Source organism: Poeciliopsis prolifica, unplaced genomic scaffold, assembly GCF_027474105.1.
Source record: "Poeciliopsis prolifica strain line A6 unplaced genomic scaffold, Auburn_PproV2 SCAFFOLD050, whole genome shotgun sequence".
Lineage (NCBI taxonomy): Eukaryota > Metazoa > Chordata > Actinopteri > Cyprinodontiformes > Poeciliidae > Poeciliopsis > Poeciliopsis prolifica.
In genome coordinates this window covers 4,222,074-4,230,568 of record NW_026562425.1, presented here as the reverse complement: position 1 = coordinate 4,230,568, position 8,495 = coordinate 4,222,074, and the positions used below count along the sequence as shown (strand labels likewise).

The following is an 8,495-nucleotide window of genomic DNA, read 5'->3' as shown; positions in this document are numbered from 1 at the left end:
TAAAATTCCACTGAAATCTGGTGAATATCGATTTCTTTTTGACAAGCTAAATTTGAGATTTATTGTATTTTGTAGTTATATCTTAATGAGCTATTGCAAATGTGCCATACCAAAGAATGAATAAACATACCTGTTTCCACAGGAAAGTACGCTCTGCTTCGCTGTTGATGGTCACAAGGTCAGCATGTTTCTCTCTGCAGGATTTCCGAGCATCGTCATTGGCCCTTTTCCGGGTTTCAATGAAGTATTGATTTCCCCCCCATTCCAGCCACCCATCAGCGGTACGGTTGTAATCTGTGCATTTGCCATAGCAAATAATGCACATTAGATACTCTATAAAAGTAAAGTCTGATACAATACAGGCAGATTGTAGCCCTGGATTAACTGGCAGAGCTTTAAAAAATCACTGATGATTGTAATTTGTTGAAAACATTAAACTTATCACATCAGATGATAGCTATGGTAGCACAACAATCTAACTACAAAGATTCTTCATTAAACTTTTACACCACATTTAAATCTTAAATTTCAATGTTAAATAAAATAAAAAAAACTTTTTTTTATCTATGCAGGAATCATAAAATCAAATCTAACATTTTCATTCTCAATAAACAAATGTTAAAATTCTACATCTATGATAAAATGTTAGCATTTATACCTCAGCAGCTGCTTAGTTCATTTATGCCTGGAGTCAGCTCTAAATATGACCAGCATTACCTGGAGTTTGAAAATCTGTTGGTTAATTACTTGGAATTTAACAGAAGTGCAAAAATATTATATTATTTATTTTAATTGAATTTTTGTTTGTTGTTTTTAAGACTCTATAAATATTGTCAACAAGTAACCTATAATTTCCGAGTAATATTTCTACATTTCCTTTAAACTTGACATTTTTTACTACAAAAACATGGTGGCCTGTTGGTGGATCATCATGACGCTCCCACCACAGGTCTTTGCAGTTTTTCTAGGTGAAACTCTGGCAGACATGTAAACATGTAAAGAAAGGCGTTTCTCAGGATTTAAACTGTTTTTGCAAGGAGAAAATTCAACCCGAACCCGAAGTGAACCAGACAAACCCAGCCTGATTACAGTTTAACGACACAGTTGCGATTTGTGAATTTCAAAAAGTAATATTCAATTTGTCAGAGTAAAAATATGCGCACAGTCTGAGGGTGTGCCAACCATTATTAGCATCACTGCCAGAAAGTTTGTTGACTATTGCGTTTCAGATTTAAAAATTGAGTTATTGTATTCAAGTTATTATAATGCACTTACCTGGAGTTGGAGGAGGTGGGGGTGACTTCGGAGTCAATCCTACATATAGATAGAAAGCACACCAGAAATAAAATATATGGTATAATTGGGAACTATAACACAAACTTTGGTAACATTCAATGTATCTAGGCATAACTTTATATAACTGTATGCCATAGCCACCTTTTACCTGTACGAATCTGACAAACCCAGCCATTAGGCGCTTCACACTGTTTATCATTCCAAGACCCTGATAGACCCAATCGCTTGAAAAGAATTCAACGCAAGATTCAACATTGTTTTTGTTGTTTGGTTCTCCATCTTTCCAGTGTTGAAAGTTTACCTGTTAAGGAAACCATTATGATAAGGATCATAAAGATCATAAATAGTTTTGTCACAGATTGAGAAGTCCTGTAAAGAAAAGCATCTGTTTACTCACTGGGGATCCGTCACTCCACTCAAACCAGTGCCCTGGTCACTGGCACTAAGTCCAATCCAGAGTATTGAATATTTGCTGTAGAAGTAGGATCCGGAAACAGATTATATATTTAAGTTTCAGTAGCAAATACAAGAGTACTTTGGATGACCTACACATTCCTCAGGCTGCCATATATGGATGAGTATGGATAAAGACCAGGGTTTGTAAGACCACTGATCACAAATACAGTATGTGTGCGTGTTCCCTGCACTCCTATAAAAGGCTCAGAGTCTCTAGTTTCGCTGGCTTTGTCCCTCCAACCAGCCTCTGAATTTCTGCTAACTTAAATTCAAAATTTTGCACTTGCTTAATCTCTAAATATATTTTCTTCGCTTAATAAATGTATGTTTGTACTTCAACACACCTGAGTCAAATAATGGGGTCATTAGCAGAACTCTGCAGAACTTGACTGCGTTTAGGAGGTGATTCAACTATTTGAATCAGCTGTGTTGGACCAGGGAGACATCTAAAAGTTGCAGGAGACCGGCTCTTGAGGCCTGGAGTTGCCTAACCCTGTGCCAGAATGTGTTGATAAAACCTGTTCACAAACTGTTAATATGTCAATGAAATCTTAAAATTACATAACATTTTTGAACATTTTTTCAGTCCCTTCAGGAACCAATAATAAATGAGACTGTTTATTTACTGGCTGTATAAATCATGGACTATAACCATATATCAACTAAATTCTCAAGAAACTGGAGGGATTGATTGATATAAATTGGCAGTAAACAGATAAAAACTGCATTGATATGATTGATAATATAATATTCAATCACACTTAGTGTTTAGTCTGTGGAGGGCCACATAAAAAGCTACGGCGTGCCGGATTTGGCCCCCGGGCCTTGAGTTTGACACATGTGCTATAGACAACCCCTAAAAATATGCTTCACTGTAAAGACTCATATACCTTTACAGTATATGTGCCTTTATAAGCATGCATGTAGCATGCTTATAATGTAAGCATGCTACATGGTATTTCTCATCCATAATGTGATTTCAGCCTTATTAGCAATTACTGAGAAAATACCAAAGAGATATTGATCATTTGCAAACAAAAAAAAAAGAAAAAAAAAATGACATAAAAAAGCATTGTGGTGCAACTCATTGAAAAATTGCTGTTTATGGCAGTAGATAAATAAAGTCATGCTGTACCTAGATGATTGCTTATTCAAATTCAACTCAGCAGCGCTGTGGAAGCTTAGTAGGTCTCCTCCGATTGCTCTGCAGTAGTCCCTGGCCTCAAACCATGACTTAGTCTCTAAACTCCTTGGAAATACCTAAAAACACAAGACGTTCACCTCCTGTTATCTGTGTTCATTCATCCCTCATTTTATTACTGAGCAAAATTCAAGTGAATGCGATGTCTCCAATCAGACTGCAGTTCATCCTCTGATGTCTTTTGTTTATCAGTTAACTGTCATCATCAAAAATATGACAAAATGTGCAGGTTGCCTCAAACAAGTTAAAAGAGAAGAATCACACTCTCATCTCAGAAAGGCAAATTCATGGTTTCAAATTATAATAAAGCAGCCATTGAGGATTTTATTATTAGTGTTTCAATTATTTGAAAACCTAGAACAATCACAATTGCAATCAGCCATTTTTTCTAACTGACGTCACTTATGTTGACAAATCACTGCAGTTTAGCAGTGCATACATTAAAAATATCAAATTTCACCTTGAAGCAGAAATATCTTGATGAGATTTTGGTCCATCCATCTGCACAAAGGTCAGAGGGAGCAGTCGTTGGTGCAGGTGTCAAAGCTGTCCCTTCTGCTTGATATTTGCAGATGTACTTTTCTCTGTTTGTACACGGCAAAACGTCCCAGAGGCCCGCAGTGCTACCAGTGGTCATTGCGACACAACCCTGGTTGCGCCCTTGTTGGCAAGAAATTAAAAACTGTCATTTTAAAAGTTACTTTCAAACACATTATACGAACATAGATGTTTTGTACCTGGCATTTCCCTGTTCCAGTGAGTATATCTCACAGGAACAGTGCTGGTCCACTCAAAAACATCTTGGTTCTTCTGGTTTGAAAGCCCTAACCAGAAATGTTTCTCGGATCTGAGGCCCACCAAGCTGACTAGGAAGGCATTATCCACCCTGGAAACATGGACAATAAAATAATAAAACATTTACCACAATAATTTTTGTTATTTAACTTACATATTTGATTTTGAGCTACAAATAGGTTAATTTAGCTAAAGATAAAGATTAAGTTAGGTCTGTTAGTCCTAAATACTGAGCTATTTAGATGCAATAATGTAAAGGTATTTCTTAAATAACAAGATAGAGCTACAGTATGTTTCACATTAGTTAAACAGCTAGATTTTATGAATGAGATGTTGCTGCTATGTCGTCCTACTAGGTCTAAGATTATACAGAACAACATGGTGTAATATTTCACATGTTTTTTTTTATACATTTAAAGCTTTTTAATTGTCATTTTTTTTATCTCAGAGGACCAGTTGTTTCTTCTTATGTCACTTAATTTGTTTATCCTTACAAGAAAATTCATTGTATTTTATGATTTTGAACAATGTTTCTTTTAAACAGATATGGCTTGTTTGTATCACAAAATCCCTTTGGTGTTAGAAATCTGCCTCCCTCACTCTCTCTTTCTTTTCCTCTCTCTCTCTCTTGCTCTCTTTTTTTAACATTCCTGTAAAAATATGTAGGCTATGTATACCTGTTTGAAACATCTGCCAAGTAAGAATTTGATCTCTTGCATTCCTCTTTCGCGTCTCCAAATGTCTTTCTTTCCGTTCCAATGAAGTAACAGTAGGAGCCGTATCTTTTCCAACCCTTTTCAAGAAAAAAAAAAAGAGCATTTTAACCTCTTTCTGTGTCAAGATGCAATACAATATAACAGGCAGCAAAATATTAATCTGACAATTGTGCATTTCTAATTCTATCACTTATGAAAACTGTTTTGTTTTTTTATTTACTTTGTTGAAATCTTCCCTCTTTTGCTTTTATGCCATATAAAATATTTAAAAAAATGTTTTTCCAGACTTGGAAAAAAATCACTCACAGTTTTGCAACCTGCATCCTGCCGTATTTCATCCCCACTGGGTTCAGAAGCACTGGTTTTCATACAAATGAAGCCATGGGTCTCCTTACAGTCACGATCAGCCCAGTTTCCGTTCTACAGAAAGAAAATACAGTTTGTTTTACAATATTCTATGTTGCACGACTTTGTATTTTGTGTTTATAATGTAAAGCACTTTGAAATGCCTTGTAGCTGAAATTTGCTGTACAAATAAAATTTGATTGATTTGATTGATTGAATATATTGTCAAAATACACAGATTTGATCTATGCAGACCCATTCAAAATAATGTAGAAAAGTTTGTTTATTTTAGGAACTTAATAAGTGAAACAAATGAATAGATTAATTACATGCAGATGGATGTTTGAATGTGTATATTTCTAGAAATTATGATGATTTTCCACTTACAGTTAATGAAAGTATTACATCAGAGCAATGAAACTATTTTTGGAAACACAAATGTTGGGTTAATGAAAAGTATGTTTAATACCTGCTTATAGGTTGTTATTGTCAAAAGGTACTTTTAATCTGACAAACAAGACTCATTGGATTGCATATTCTAATTTATTCAAAATGACTGTAATACCTCCAATCAGTTCTGGCTCTCCTGTCAATGGGATTTACTAGAAAAATCTCCAAATGGGTTAGAACCAGATCTAATCCATGAACTACCTCCACTAACTTTTTTCTATGTAGAGAAACAGTTGGTGTTCTATGTCAGAAGCTCATCTACCATCATGGATCCTATCTCAATAAGTTGAGTGACTATAAATGCATTGGTAAATTGAGTTCTTTGCTTTGTGGCCCAGCTTCACCATACCAGACCAGATTCAAATGTGTCACATTTAAAAGAGAACATAATGTTTCTCACCTCTCCTCTGACAAGAACACAATCGTTTTGGTTTGTTGCAGTTTGTGGTTTTCCAACCTCCCAGCTAGTGAAGGTAACTGTGGTGTGGTCAGACCAGTCAAACAGTCCTTCTGTTTTAATGTCATTGAGTCCAATCCAAAGCTCATCAGTGGAGGCTGCAGACAGCAGAAATAAATAAAGGAATTGCTATTATACATCTAAATATCTATCATTAGTTTATAGGACTTCATAAACTTTAATTTATGTGCTTAGTTTGCAGATTCCTTATTGTGATTAAAAGAAAAGACAAAATAGTTAGCTTGAATTTTAGCAATTGGATGGTTTGTCAAGTGTAAGAAAACCCCAATCTAAGAAGCCTCCAGAAGACAGATTGATATGAAAATAAGGGTACCATATCCAAGCTCTGACGTGATAAAACTATGGTCCTCCATATTGCGAATGCTTGCAAGATCGCCTCCGTCTTTACGACAAGCCTGCTGAGCACCAGACCAGCTTTGGGCATTTCGATAAAGTCGGAAACAGTGACCATTGTATGGAACCCATGGTGCTGAACAATATCCCATGTTAAGAACTGATTGCAGGAAACACAAAAAGGAGAATGTAAACCACAAGGTGCAATAAATATAAGTTCACAACATCATAAGCATATTTTATTTCTCCAAGTAAAAATTATTTTACCTGCCGTTGGAGAAGCTAGAACTCCTTTACTGTAGCAGATGTAGCCAAATTCCTTGCTGCATATTGAATTTTGCCATGCGTACCCTACGGTTCCATCCATCATTCCACAGGTATATGCTGGATGGGTGATTGGTTGTCCTAAAACGACATAATGGAAAATGTTAGGTATGTTGTAACTTATCATAACTATTTTTTCACATCAGGATTTAATTTTGTAATTTAGTTTTTCATCTTGAGAGAAAATGATTGTGTAAATACAACGCTGTGTCCAGAGACTTTGTTGTTGCATATAAATGACAAGAACATTAACTCAAAAGCAACACAAGTTTGTGAAGAGTTAAAGGAAAGCTATTTGTGGACCTTGTGATTTTTATCAAAATATGAGACTGAAAAATCCTACCTGAATCCCAATTAAGGTAACGAAAAGGGTCCCCATTAGACCACTTCCAGCCATGTTCTGAATCCAGAGTCAGCCCGGTCCAAAGTTTATATCCTTGGCGGGTTCCTTCTGGCTCAAGCAACACTATATGGGTGAAATAAAAGAACATTTAAAAAGAAAGACCATGAAGAGCTCATGTATTTTCTTGCCAGTCTGAGTTCTTATAAGTCGTTGAACCTGTGATGTAAGCCTGCTCGTGGGGGTCATTGATGGTGAGCAAGGAGGCGCTCTGCTGCTTGCAGCTTGCTTCAGCCTCTGCCCACGTCAAAGCAGAATTGGTGTTCAGTTGATAAAATGCTCCACTTACTGGATGTTTGATCCAGCTGTCCTTATCTGCAAAACATAATATACAAGTTCATCTAACTAAATAAAATAAAAAACAACTTTTTCTGTCATGAGGACATCAGATAACTTGGACACATTCTCAGGGTGACCACTTAAGGGTTAAATAGCATATAAATGTTTTTTCTTCAGTAATTCTACAAAGAAATGTAACATTTACATTGTATAGATTAGCTACAGAGAGAAATAATTCAAGTTTGTAAACTCAAACCCAGCAAGTGCCGTTAGAAATATCAGTATTTATACAAATATACATCTGTGTATGGTGGCTCAAGTAGAGCCTCAATCCATACTTTGGGAGGCATCTTTTTGACGATTTACCAATTTAATGAGGTGGCATATTTATGTTATTTTACTTTTCTCATGTTTTTTTCAAACAGCTCAACATTCACTAATGATAAAGTGCTTTTTTAATTTAAAATGGCAAAACAATAAGCATTTAAAGCACTAACTGTACTATATCACTAAGTACTCAGTACTCACCGCTTGATGGGCAAAAGCCCCATATCTGACGATCGTATTTGGTTTCAACAGAGCACCAGTTATTTTGGGCGTCAGTCGAAGTGCAACTTGAGTACCACTGGTTTTCGTAAAAGAAAGGGAACATGCAGGGCCTTCCTGCTGCATTGCCTCTTATCGTGTAAAGTTCTGAAAAATGAATAAAAACAACACAAAAAAATAGTTGCAATTAAGCACTCTGATTGATACAGATTAAAATTAGTTACTTGGATCTTGTGAAAAATGCAGGTTTATACCTCTGTAAGTTCTTGTGCAAGCTCCACTGGATGTCCCTGATATCGTGAGTTTGCTGTTGGGTCCTGCTGTTGTCACCAGTACAGCTTTGTTATCTGCTTGGAGCTCAATAAATAGCTTGTGTTCGGTGTTTGCTTGGAGGGTGAGCATGGTTCCATTCGTACAGTTCCATTTTTGGAGCTCACTGGTTTCATCACAATCGTAGAGGCTTACTTCACTCATCACAGTTATTCCCTGGCTCCCAGACATTTATTTTTGCCAGGCACCAGCAATCGGTCAGCAGTTGTCCAGCGTAGTTCTTGGCAAATGGAGTCCGTTTTAACCAAGCAAAACCCAGCTGCGTTGGTAAGTTGAAATGGTGAATCTGAAAAGAGAAATTGTTAAAAAATGAAAAGTTCTTATCAATATTTCAGTAGCTAGCTATTAGAAAATGTTTTGTCTATATTATACAGACATGCAAGCAATAATTAGACACAGATTTCCATATGCAACTACTGCTATTTAAAAAAATCTGAAACAGATTGAAATCAAGAGTTGGAATACTGCACCATCTAATGCCAGGCACTGTAGCATTTTCAGTAGGAGCACAGTGACAACACATGTGCTCCTCATGATTCCTCTTAG

The 8,495-nt window shown here is 36.1% G+C and overlaps 1 pseudogene; it reads right to left on the bottom strand.

The window, feature by feature from the left end:
* Positions 1–130: 130 nt before the first annotated feature.
* Positions 131–8,495, bottom strand: LOC129377953 (macrophage mannose receptor 1-like; annotated as a pseudogene).